The following is a 13,591-nucleotide window of genomic DNA, read 5'->3' as shown; positions in this document are numbered from 1 at the left end:
GTAAAACAGTAGAGAAGCATTTTGGTGTTAGCCATTCTCTCTGAGTTCACCTCCATCAAGGGGTTCTGGTGTGACTTTCATTCACACCTCTGACTCTCCTAGGGCTGGAGCCCTTGTCACTGCCAGCCAGTGGCATCCTTTCCACTTTCCCCGTCATCATTCCCAAAACTGAGAGTGGCACTGGTTTGCATGGGTGCTTGTTCACTTAAGCAGTAGGCCTGCACAATTCTAGTTTTTCCATGTATTATCTTATTTGATCCTCACTGCAAATCTATGAGTTTGGAGGCATTATTACCCTATTAACCTAGCATTGCTAGGTTAAGTTGTCAGGGTTCCCACCAGATAAATCACAGAAAGCATTTAGACCAGGACCTGGCACATGGTAGCCCTCAGAGTCTGTTAGCTCTTGTTATTTTTGTTATTACAGTAGACGTCATATTACATGACAGCCTCTGGACAGATTCTCAGAGGTCCAGCCACCATTTACACTAACAGTGTGATCTCAGGGAAATTGTTAACCTCAGTTTTCATATCTGTAAAATACAGAATAATAATAAAGAAATTAGAACCACACCTGACACATACTAAGCACTATGTAAGTATTATTACTTCTAATGTTTGTTTCTTATTCTTTCCTAATTTAAACATGTGCCTTAAATAAACTATATACACGCATAAGATTAATATTAATTAATATGAGTACCATCCAAGCTTGGGTGGCCAGACCCCATGAGCAAGGTGGCAAAGGCCCGACAACTTCATCTCCTTATGGAGTCTCTAGAATTTAGGAGCATTGGCCCTAGCTTTTTCCTTGGTTAATCATTCAAAACACATTTGTTGAGTACTCACTATGTACCAATACGAAAGGCACAGAAGTAGAACCCACACCTCTTGACTTAGAGGTATATATAGTCTTTGCAAAGAGACAAATAGAGAAATAATTGCAATAAAAGGTGCTGCAGTGGAGGCTCCACCCAGAGGCCCAGAGAGGGAGATGACGTCTGAGCTGGGTGTGAAGGATGATAGACAGGAGAGGGTGGAAATGCATTCCAGGCAGAGGCAACCTTGGGCAGCCTGGAGGAGTCTGGCTTGGGGACAAAGCAGGGAGGACTCTGCATGGCTGGAGGAGGGTGTTCTGGAAGGTGTGGCAGGAGAAGGGGCAGGAGAAGCAGGCACCTGCAGATTGAGAAGGGCCTTGCATACCATTCTAAGGCATTTGAATATTGCCCTACAGGCAATGGGAATGGAAAGCTTCTGAGGAGGGGAGCAATACAATCAGATCTGGCTTTTTTAAAGAAAAGTCTACAGCTGGTGTGGAGGGTGGATTCAGTAGGAAACCTTGAGGAGGGAAAGCAGTGCTCAGTCCATCTCAGTAATACCCACAAGAGATCACGAGCACCAGAACCAAGAGAGTGCCATGGGGACTAAGGGGGAGGAGGCACTGGAAACAGAGGGAATTAGGATGTAGAATCAACAGGACTTGGTGAGTCTTTGTGGAATGAGAAAGATTGGAGATAAGGACTCCACTCCAAATCATAGCTCCATAGCCTGGATGGAGGGCGATGCTGCTGAGAGCAGCAGTTCAGGAGCAGAAACAGATTTGAGAAGAAGATGGGAAAGTACGGGGAGTTAAATTGCGAGTGCACTGAGGCTTCTGCAGGGTGTGTAAGTGGAGCTGTCCCACAGGCGACGGAAATGTGGGACAAAATGGTAGCTGAAACCATGAAGATGTCCTGGCCAGGGGAAGACCAGAGGCAGCCCCGCCCATGCCGTCCCAGCCCCAGAGTGTCGACCACGTGCCTGGAGGATACCTTATAAATGATTCCAGGGCCATGGAATAAGGAGATGTGGTCTTTGATAATTATCAGGAACCTAAGGGTTGTTTTTCTTAACTTGACGTTTTAGGTTCCTGAATTCCCCAGCTTATTGGAGACGATGAATTTTGCTTATGAACCCCTTCCATAAGTGGCTGGAGGCTTCACAGAGAAGTGGAATGGAAAACAGAGTGACTGGTGCCAACCACATACTTAATTAAATGAAATGTGTGCACATCAATAAAAAAGTCAGAAATTGCCCTAACTATCTAATCTTCAGACACAGCCCCTGATTCACAAAGTGAGTGTTTACCAGAGTAAAGAACTGGTTGCTACTTCAATATCTTTAAAAAAGAAAAAGAAGAAAAGGAGAATGCAAATCATATCTTAGCACAGTAAATCTGTACAAACTAATTAAGACACTTCGTTGATTTGATAAAGAATTACATCCTCCCCAGTGTAGTGGCATTTGCTGTCCTGTTAAATCAGAAGATTCAATTGATGGTTATCTGTTTTGATTAATTACAACGAGAAAACTAATTAGGTTTGCTTAATCAATGTACTTTAATTGACAGATACCAGTTTTCAAAACGTGAAGTCTCTGAGGACTGAAAAACAAACAGAACAAAATAAAATGATATCCTGGGTGGTGAAGAGTTTGGGAAGCCACAGTGAGTGCTCTGCTCTTAGTCACTGTCCTTGTTAGTGAGTTGGGTGTCCCCCAGCAGTGCCACAGGCATCTCCTGAGGTGACCCCAAGGTCCTGGCCGGTCATATTTCCCAACACTCCTGTGAAAGGGATGAGTGGAACATTGTCAATCCTGCCCAGGGAACTCCAAGTCATCCTTGGAGAGACTCTAAGAAGCACCCCAGGGTGGGCGAAGTGTTCTTCCTCTGGGTTCTATTTGGTCACACTATTTTGTCGTTGTCTGGGTTGCTAGTAGACAGTAACCCCTTTAGGGGAAAACATTACCGTCCTCCCTCTCTGTCCTCAAGGCAGTGACTGGCCCATTTCCAGAGCTCAAAAAAATATGGAGCAGAACACAGACAATCTGCTTTACAACAAGGCTTGCCTTTGAAGACAGAGGAGGAAGAACATGCATTTCCTACCACGAGAGCTCCAGCTCCAGCTCCAGCTCCGGGCTCAGGAAATGGGGAGAAGGAGGGCCACCCCGTGGTCTGGGTCTGCTGGATAAAGGAACCTCTCCCTCCAGACCATGCCTGCAGCACCTCAGCAAACATTTCCAAACACCTACCCTAAGCGAGGCTCTCGGGTGACACAAAGAATACCAGATGTGGTTCTTGCTGACTCAGAGCCTCCATCTCATCCGGGAAACAGAAATCTAACAATCCATGAGAGCGTATATATATTGAGGGCCCTATGAATGCCCCCTCAGCAAGAGATGCAGGCAGTGGAAAGGGAACTAACTGGACTGCGGATATCTTTCTTGTCCTCATTAGCCCTTTGGACTCTGTGAGACAATCAATCTAAATAAGCATTTATCCTCAGTCAGGGCTGGTGGAGCCTGGAGGAAATTTTAATTAGGCCCAGGATGGACAAAAGCATTTGCATCGGACACTAGCTCTCCCCTTTTTTTCTTTCTAGCAAATGGCAAGAGTAAAGATTCAACTCCAAATAGTCACAAGGTACCTCTCCACCTTTGTAATTAGGGTCTCAGTTGTCTAAGGCTTTACCGGAGCTGAATGTAATTGCATTCCTGGTCTTCACTTCAAATTACTCTGATAATTTTCTCAGGGACTCTGTTCTATGTGTGTCCTGGTTGGTTGGAGTGTATGTTAACTGACTTCCTGAGTCATTTACCTTCCCACTTACCCAAACACCTCTTCTTTAAAACATAACAAGTGACAAAGTCTTAAGACATTTATTTCACTCAGCACAAACAGTTCACAAATAGAAATCTAGGCTTAAAAAGTTTTGGGGAAAGCTACCTTTAAAATCTTTGAACTGTCAGACATCAGTCTGTAATGGACAGGAAACATATTGTATGTAATTTAATCACCACCCTCTGTTTTCCATCCTACATTTCTCTTCCCAGATAAAGCGCCTCTCCTCGCACCCCCTTATCTTTGTCGAATGCCTCACCTCTGGGAGAAGCAATTTGGTCGCAAGAACCTGGGGAGAAAAAAATAAAAATATGTAAATGAGGGTGAAGGGCTGAGGTTTTACTTTAGACTTGAGTTGCTACTCACACTTCCCCAGCGCCTTTTAAGTGCTTCCAAATGTAAACTGCCGGGACCATGGGAGGGGGTTGCATCCTGGTTCAAAGATGTGGTTTCAGACTGGGGTTCTCCAGCCTCATCCACAAGGGGTGTCTGTGATTCCAACAAGCCAGGAGGAGACCTCTGGACTTGACAAATCCCTTCAAATTAATCCTCAACATGAAAAGGGCTTACAACCTACTCGTCTGCTCATTTTTTCAGCATTATCTTTAGCACCTGGTTGGTCTCAGGTATACAGAGCTGCTTAGAAACCTGCAGAGGCTCCAGATAGAGTATAGGAGTGGGGGAGGGAACGGGGAGGAGTGGATTTCAATAAAGAGATGCCTGGTTCAATGACTCACCGTATGATACTCCTCAAGTGAAACCCACTTCAGCAGATCAAATGCTAAGGTGGATTGCTAGCTCTTCCGGTGGCTAGGATGAATTCTGACCTCCTGCCAGGATGTTCAAGCCCACACCGCAGTGCTTAAGAACTCTATCAGTTTGTGTCCAGGCTGAGCTGCCAGTGCAGCTGCCAGTGTGTGTGGGGGGTGGAGGGCGAGCAAGATTCCACTGCTGTTATCCACCACATGGCCTGTTCCTTAATATTCTACACATGGCTCTACTTTTGATATCACTAAGTTCTGGTGCCTGGGAGTAATAGGACATGATTAATGGAAAAATTAAGCGGGATCAGAAGTCTAGCCTCTAGTTCTTAATCTGTCTGAGCCTCTGTCTCCATGTCAAGAAATAGAAAGAAGAAATATGTCACCTAGACTTAAGGATCAGGGTTAGCACAGAGGGACTTCAGGTACACCAGTCCCCACGAGGGGCTTAGGAGAAACACGAGTTTTCTGTCCCTACAAATGTAAGCATTGCTGGGATTTTTTCATGGGGTGGTGGACTCTGAAAATCTTCCAGGATGAAATCACCTGCAGCCTTCCCTGGAGAAGAAAGCTGCGACTTGCACATGGCGAGGGTGGACCCCCATCTGTTTCCTGAAAGAAGTTTCTGCCTTTGCCTGCCCATCCTTCACTTGCCAAAGCAGTCTAATATTTCAAGAGTCTATGGATTGCCCCGCACTTAATAATACAAAATATCGTCTCTCTGAGCGCTTGAACTGATGATTTCCAACTCATCCGAAGGCAGAGTGAGAAAGGGTTCTGTGTGAAAGGCTATTTCAAAATTCTTCAGTCCATCACTCTTCTTGGTGCTTTAGGTTCTTTCTTTGGGTACAGCCAGACATCAGAAAAGTAAATACTTTGACATTTATTATTTAGGGTCCAAAGAAAATACAGAGTTGCATTTTCACCAGTGAAGCCCCAACAGCCAGGGCAGGAAGCTGCTGAGCCTTTGGTCTGGATCTGTTTCTGCTGTGGAACTGGGGCCTCTCCCCCTCCTGGGTCCGCTCTAAGAAACCTCTCATCAGAAAACTCTTCGCCCCCTAAAGGCAGCAGAAAGCCTTTTCTCCTGAGTTTGCTCTCAGGACAAACTTTATTTCCCCTGCTCCTAGTTTTTTGAGATGGGAACCTCAGAATCCAATCTGAAACGCAACATAACAATCCCATGGCCCCCACGGGCTGCCAGCTAGCATGGCGTTCCTTCTCAGACGTCCTCCCCTAGCCTGCTCTTCTCCTTCCTCCTGAGTTTACCATGTGCTTTAGTTTTGCACTGTCTCAAATGCTTTCTGGAAATTGGAGAGTCATAACAAGCAAACAAAGTGTTTAATCTGTTTCAGAGACTGGTTATCCAAGCTATAAATTGGCCAGACCTTTTGTTTCAAGTCTTCCCTCCTTCTAAGTATCCTTCACTACTTCTGTTCTCAATACACCGACCAAAGAAGGGTGTTAGTAATTAAACTAGTAACTCTGAATGGCTCACAACACTCAGCATAGACCCAGGCAAATTAGAAGGTACTGGATAAGTACCTTCTTATGAATGAATGAAAACCAGAAGCTCTGCGACGGGAAGACATTACAGCTTTGATCTAGAGTTTGGAAATTCTCTCCACGTTCGATTACAGGAGCTCCCAGTTTCCTGACCTCATAATTGACGTAGTTTTGCTCTCCTGTACGAGCTGCCTCCAGCCTGGACACTGGTATGGAGGAGTCGGTCTCTTTGTGCCTGTTTGAAGCTCCTTGGGGGCAGGCAGAGAATACTACTTAGCAACAGTAAATATCTTAGATTTTTGCTGCCTAAATGGTCTCTGTTGCAAGCACTGTCGATCTTCATTACTCTTGGGTTCTGTTTTTATGACTTCACCTACTCACTAAAATTTGCAACCCCCAAGTCAATACTTGTGTTGCCTGTATGGTCATCCATGGGCAGGTGCAGAGCAGGGAAAAACGTGAGTCGTCTGACGCCTGTGTTCCCAGCTGTGAGGTTGAGCGAGGCGACATTCTGCCTTCTTGTCTCTGCTCTCATACTGTCCGGGTGTCTTTTTTGAGAACTATTTAGTATCATGATTTTTGCCTTTTGAGTGATTTTGCTGTTTAAAATGACCCCCAGGCATAGTGCTGAAGTGCTGTCTAGTGTTCCAATATGCAAGAAGGCTGTGATGGGCCTTAAAAGGGGAAAATTCGTGTGTTAGCTAAGTTTTGTCCAAGTATGAGTTATTGTGCAATCACCAATGTGTTCAATGTTAATGAATAAGCAATACACATTAAAATAAAGTTTCTTTAAACAGAAACACACATAAAATAAGGTTATGAATTGATCTGTGGACAGAGGCTTGCAGGAATGTAACCTGTATTTCTCTTAGGAGCAATGGTTCAGTATTTGCTAATTCAGTATTCCCAGTGACTTTATAGGACATAATTACCGCGAGTAACAGTAAGTGTATTCAACTCTGCATTCGAATGTGAAAGCAGCCAGAGACAGTATACAAACAATGAACATGGCTGTGTGCCAGTGAAACTTTAGTTATAGATACGGAAACTTGAATTACATAAATTCTTACGTCATAAATCTTTTTTTGATTTTTTTCCCCCAACCATTAAAAAATATAAAAACCAGTCTTAACTGGCTGGTCTTACACAGGCTGGATTTGGCTCATGGGCAATAGTTTGCCAACTCTTGTTGTGTGGCCTTGTCTCCAATAATCCCACTGCTCTGGAGCCAGATGATGGTAGATTAGAGACACCCATAATCTCATTCCCCTGGAAGTCTCTGCCAGCCCAGGAGCATCCCTCTGATAGGGCCTGAGAACATTCGCGATGTCTGGATCTTTGGAATAGAAGGAGACAGTGCTGACGCTAGAGTTCAGATGGCTGGGTTTGAAAACTAGAGGTATCACTTGCCAGCTGTGTTAACTGAGCTAGATTTTCGGAGCCTTACACGGTATAGAAGACAGAATCACGGCATCTCCCAGCTGAAGTCCAGGTTAAACTGCACAGTAAGAAGGGGCTCTGCAGATGGGCTTCCTGTGCCACCCTCACCACTTGCCCCCCCACCCCCACCAGCAACTTGACCTCTAGCCCTGGGGCTCCTTGGACACCACCCAAGCCTCAAAGAGGGGCAAGCAGAGGCCACCCAATCTCATTTCTTTCTACCCTCCTCACCATTTTCAGGGGTTACCATGTAACACAACCAATAAATGAGCAGGAAGATATTTCCCTAAACACTGTAGCCCCCATTTACTTCTGTCACCTCACAACACACTGTTTAGCGCACAGGAGGTGCCCCCAGATCGCCCACACCCTTCTTTAGGCTCCAGTCAGTCAGGTAATGTTCAGGCACCGGCAGAAACCTGCTTTTGAGAAACCTCTCAAATGTCACTGCTTACAAAAGAAGGGAAAAAATAGAAAATTGTTTATTTTCCTGACCTAAAAGATAACATCACTTTGCCCTTTCCTTTTGTGTAAGGTCGGATCAGGAGCATTCCTCAAAAATGGCTCCAGCAGGGGTTTCTCAGATATCTATATAGATACAGATGTAGATGCAGATGAAGACATAGATATAGACACACAGATAGATTAGCAATCTATGTTTTTCATTAAAAATGTACTACTTTCAGTAATAATGATTAATATTATAAGAAACAATGTTAATTTCCTCATCCGTAAAATTGAAGTAATGATTCGGATCCCACCCTGACGTTTAAAGTGATTAGTAAGCCCTACAGAAATGTTGTTATGGTTATTACATCTAAATGAACATTGATTTTAAAATGCCATTTTAGTAGATTTTGTAAGCAACAGGTGACAAAATTCAGTCCGCACTTTTATCCCAAGGAACTCATGGCGCTTTCCAGACACGGTCTTATCAACTTTTGCAGAACAGAAAAGCAACGTTCGCGAAACCACAGCCTCAGACCTTAGAGCTGGAAGAAGGACCCTCCGCGGGCCTCACCAAGTCCTCAGTCTAAGAATGAGGAAGCCCAGGCTCCCAGGGCGCGGAGACCTTGCACGTCTGGGATGGAGAAAGGAGGCGGAATTCTGCACCGGGACGTGCTGCGCTCTGCGCGCGGCGCTTCCCTTTGGCGCGGGGAGGGCGCCTGCGGCGGGAGGAGGGAGGGGGAGGAGAGGGAGGTTAAGGGGAGGAGGAGAGGGCGGAGGGAGAGGGGGAGGGGGAGAGAGGAGAGGGGTGACCCGCCCTGCCCAGGTGGCCAGGCAGCCGAGCCAGGGGCGGGGGCGCACCAGGCCCGCGAGGGGCGCGGCGAGCGCGCAGTCACGTAGCCGGGAGCCGGGCCGGCTCGCTCTGCGCCACCTGAGGCCCGCGCGGAGTCCTGAAGGTCAGCACGTTAAGATCTAGGTATGATACAGTGAAGCAAAGATCCTCCTTTCCTTACCTTAGTCACATCCTCCTAGAAATTGACAGAAAATGGGGATCTGGCACATTTGTACATGTTATACTTTTCGAAAACAAGTGGTCCAGAAGGAGAGGTAGCAGGGGCTCAGAGCACGAGTTTCTCTTCTTTTGCAGATAAGGAACCTGATTTGGCCAAAATCCAGGGAGCATGGATCCTCCCCGCCCCCGCCCCTCCTCCCCCTCCCTGGCCGCCTTCTCCCCTCTACCCCGCTCCTTTCTTGCTTCTACCCGCACCCCTCCGCCCGGTTCTGTGCCCGTACCTCACACAGTCCTGCCCTTCCACTGTTTTTATCTGCTGGTTTAGGACTTTAAAGAATGCACTGAAATCGCCAGAGTCGGGAGAGCTAACCCCACGTCTGCCGCTAAGTGAGGGCGTGTCCTGAGCGACTTGCTTTATCTCTTGGGAAGGAGGGATTGCAACAGGAGCTAATCACAGGTGTGCCACGAGGAAGCGTGCCTTGCTATCTCGGTGCAGCGCAGGCCTGCTGTACCGCTGTCCTTTGCTGGGCCTTGATAAGGTTTGAGCCCTACCCAAAGCCCAGCGTTGGTTTCTGCCCCTCATTGCTCCTGAAGCTGAGCCAGAAAACCTGCACGTTTTTGCAGTTGGCTCCCAGGGCCTCGCCTGCCTTCGTGTGTAGTGAGAGGAAATCATTGGTTCTATGTGGACTTGGGGATTCTTCAAGGCCACAGCTTCCGTTGGCAACAGAGATGGTTTTCAAAATTCTGGCCATGGAACAGCCTTCAAAAGAAGGACTAATCAGAGCACAGTGTATAAAATAGCTAAGGCTGGCCTGCTGTGTTTGAAACGGGGATGTGGGAGGGTAGAGACTGGAACAGACTTTGCTCCATCGCCAAGTGGCCTGGCAGGAGTGAAGCCCTTAGGGTCTTCAGAGGACAGTTTGAAAATCGCTGCCCTACTTGTTGCAGTTAAGGCTGTTTAGTATGCTCTCCTCAAAACTTTTTTCAGTCTGGCTGCAGCCATTCCTCCCTCCACCTGTATCTCCCCGTCCAGACGCGTCAGGACATGATGTCCCTGTCACTTGTCCGCTTTTCCTGCTCCTGGGTTCTCTGCTCAAGTGCACCTCCTCTGTCATTCCTTCCTTGGTGCTTTCTCTAACGTTTTGTGCACACCTCAGATGTCGCACCTGTCACACTGTCGTTGGAGGTCAGTTTCCTACACTGACACGTGGGTCCCTTGAAAACAGGAGTGTGTCTTGTTTTTGCAATGCTTAACTGATATTTTAGGAACACTTGAATGCTAGGTTCTGGGGATAGAGTTGAGAGAAGAAGCACTACCCTCATGAAGCTGACATTGTAGAGAAGGGGAGACAGACAATAAGCAAGATAAGCAAGGAAAAGATGTGGCCTATCGAGTGATCAACACTAGGGAGAAGGACAGCGCAGAGAAGGCGCTAGAGAGTATGTGTTGGGTGAGGGTGGGAGCATTCCAACTGGAGGATGGTGAGGGAAGGCCACGCAGAAGACGACATGGGCATCAGCCTGAAGATGGTGAAAGAGGGAACAGTGTGGACCTTTGTTGGGACACTGGTCCAAGCACAGAGAAGCAAGATGGCAAAGACACGTGAGGTGACAGCAAGGAAGAGGCCACTGTGGCTAAAGGAAGTTTAGCTAAAGGACTCTTTAGGAAGTGGGAGGGGAGAAGGAGGCGAGATTAGAGAGGATATGGAGTGTTAGAAGGCTGGGGGCCTGGTGGGCCGCTGTAAGGACTCTGGGTATTATAAAGTGAGAGGTTCTCCCATAATCTTTTGAAGTTCCCACAATTTCAACAAAGCTGCTTCCACAAAGGACACAAGTGGCTGCCACCATGACAACTCTCGTGCCCAGTTCTCAGGCCTTGCTTGATTTCTTGGTTGCCTTTGACGCCATTGGCCACTTCCTCTTTTGTGAAACTCTTCCTTTAGCTTTTGTAATCGCACTTTCTCCTTTTTCTTCCCACTTGAGTGGCTACTCTTTCTTGGGCTTCTGTGATTTTCTTCCTCTGCTCACCCTTTGAGGGTTTTCTCCTAGCCAAGGCTTTCCCCTCAGCCTGCTCCTCTTCTTAAGATGCACGTCCTCCCTGTGTGACCTCATCCAAATGGCCACCTCAGACGTGAACAAGATTGGTCCCCTTGGCAAGGAAGAAGGTGAGAGGGGCGGTGTGTACCACGGCTGCGTGTTATCTGGGCCCTGCTTTCCTCTCCAGCCCCAGCGCCTGCTGTTCCCCTACCTGTAACCTTCTCTGGGGTCTCTCCAAATATCTCCCACTTTTAGAAATTTTCAACGATACAGTCACACATGCTTAAGATGTAGTGTGTTACATTAACTAGAACTGAGAAACAAATCACCCCAAACTTGTTAGTGGCTTTTAAAAATTGCAATCACATGTATTGTGTCTCTGGGTTCTGGGTTGGGTTCCCTCATGAGACTGCAGTGAAGATGTTGGCCAGGGCTGCAGTCACTCACTGGGGCTGGAGGGTTCACTTTGAAGATGGCTTGTTCACATGGCTGGTGAGTCAGTGCTGGCTCTCAGTTCCTCTTCATGTGGGCCTCTTCACAGGGCTGCTGGAGTGTCCTCATGGCCCAGCAACTGGCATCCTCCAGAGCAAGCAATCTAAGAGAGCAAGAAGGAAGCTGCAATGGTTTTTATAGTCTAGCCTTGGAGTTCACACACTGTTACCTCTGCCGTTCTCTCTAGGTCCCTCAGAACAGCCGTCCTCCAATGCGGAAGGAGACTATGCAAAGGTGTGAGTACCAGGAGGTGAGCATTATTGGGGCTATCTTGGGGATGGGCTACCCCATGTAGTTATCCACTTTCGAAGTCTAAATAACTCTGACTTGTCCCTCAAAACTCAAAAACTCAGCTCACTGACACACAGCCATGTCCTTTAGGAAGTCTGCCCTGATTGGTGAACTTCTGCTCCCATCAGCCCTCGGGCATTCCTCCATTCCCTCCTGTACTAAGCTGCACTGAAGTTCATTTACTTGCTTTCCTTTTCCCTAGTCTTTAAGCTCCTTGAGGGATGAGAGAATGTCTAATAAGACAGTTGGATATCACAGTGTCTAAGACAATGGTGCATAGCAGAGTCGTGGTACAATTTATGTAAGGAATCAATGAATGGATAAATAACATTCCCTTTCACTAACCAGAAATATTTTGTAGAGCACTTAATTTATATCATACCCCACTTCAGTTCTCTGCTGATTGTTTTTTTTTTCTTTTTCTTTTTTTTGGAGGAAGATTAACCCTAAGCTAACATCTGCCACCAATCCTCCTCTTTTTGCTGAGGAAGACTGGCCCGGAGTTAACATCCACGCCCATCTTCCTCCACTTTATATGTGGGATGCCTGCCACAGCATGGTTTGATAAGTGGTACGTAGGTCCGCACCCAGAATCTGAACCAGCGAACCCCAGGCTGCCAAAGCAGAGTGCATGAACTTAACCACTGTGCCACCAGGCTGGCCCCTGCTGATTTGTTTTTATATTTCAGCTTTCATTTTGCATTTCCCACCCTACCTCACTCCTGACACAGCTCCCCACTCCTTTGACCCAGCAATTCCATTCTAGGAATTTATTCTAAGGAAATAATTGTACACTTGGCCAAGATGTAGCTACAATGATGTTTATTGCAGTTTGTTTATGATGTTTAGCTTTATAGAAAACCTAAATTTCCAAAAATAGTGATTTGGTTAAATAATTTATGTGATAATAAAATACTCTTGTGTAACCCCTAAAATAATAATAATACAAAGAAAGTTCATTGATATGAAAAGATGTTCACTTGATATTATTAAATGAAATAAAACAAATTATAAAACATTTTAATTCTTTGTGTGTGTATGAGGAGGAATGGCCCTGAGCTAACATCTGTGCCAGTCTCCCTCTATTTTTACATGGGGCACGACCACAGCACGGCTTGATGAGTGATGCTAGGTCCGTGCCCAGGATCTGAACCTGCAAACCCCTGGCTGCCAAAGCAGAACACGCAAACTTAGCCATTGTGCCACTTGGCTGGCCCCTAATTTTTAATTTTAGTTTTTAATTATAGTAAAATACATGTAATATAAAATTTGTGATCTTAACCATTTTTTAAGTGTGCAGTTCAGTAGCATTAAATATGTTTACATGGTTGTGTGACCAATCTCCAGAACTCTTCATCTTGCAAAACTAGAACTCTATACTGTGAAGCAACATCCCTCCCTCCGTTCCTTCCTCCCCTCAACCTCTGGCAACAACCGTTCTACTGTCTCTATGAATTGACTATTCTAGGTACCTCATATAAGTGGAATCATACAGTATTTGTATTTTTGTGACTACTTATTGCACTTAGCATAATAACCTCAAGGTTCATCCATGTTATAGCATGTATTAGAATTTCCTTCCTTTTTAAGGCTAAATAATATTCCATTGTATGTATATATCACATTTTGTTTATCCATTTATCCATTGATGGGCACTTGGGTTGCTGCTACCTTTTGGCTATTGTGAATAATGCTGCTATGAAGATAGGCATACAAATATCTCTTCAAGACCCTGTGTTCAATTCTTTTAGATGTATACCCGGAAATAGAATTGTTGGGTTATACGGTAGTTCTGTTTTTAATTTTTTTTTTTTAAAGATTGACACCTGAGCTAACATCTGTTGCCAATCTTCTTTTTCTTTTTTTTTCCCTTCTTCTTCTCCCCAAAGCCCCTCCCCCCCCCCCCCCCCCCCAGAACATAGTTGTATATTCTAGTTGTAGGTCCTTCTG

At 45.9% G+C, this 13,591-nt stretch overlaps 1 long non-coding RNA gene across 1 annotated transcript; it reads right to left on the bottom strand.

The window, feature by feature from the left end:
• Positions 1–2,368: 2,368 nt before the first annotated feature.
• LOC138921027 (uncharacterized) lies at positions 2,369–9,203 on the bottom strand. The gene is made up of 4 exons (XR_011433188.1): positions 9,103–9,203; positions 8,823–8,965; positions 3,918–3,947; positions 2,369–2,602 (listed from the first exon to the last, which is right to left on the bottom strand). It is a non-coding gene; the product is annotated as an uncharacterized lncRNA (long non-coding RNA).
• Positions 9,204–13,591: the final 4,388 nt, after the last annotated feature.

This window comes from Equus caballus, chromosome 27 (assembly GCF_041296265.1).
Source record: "Equus caballus isolate H_3958 breed thoroughbred chromosome 27, TB-T2T, whole genome shotgun sequence".
NCBI classification, from domain to species: domain Eukaryota; kingdom Metazoa; phylum Chordata; class Mammalia; order Perissodactyla; family Equidae; genus Equus; species Equus caballus.
This window is presented reverse-complemented; position numbering and strand designations above follow the sequence as displayed.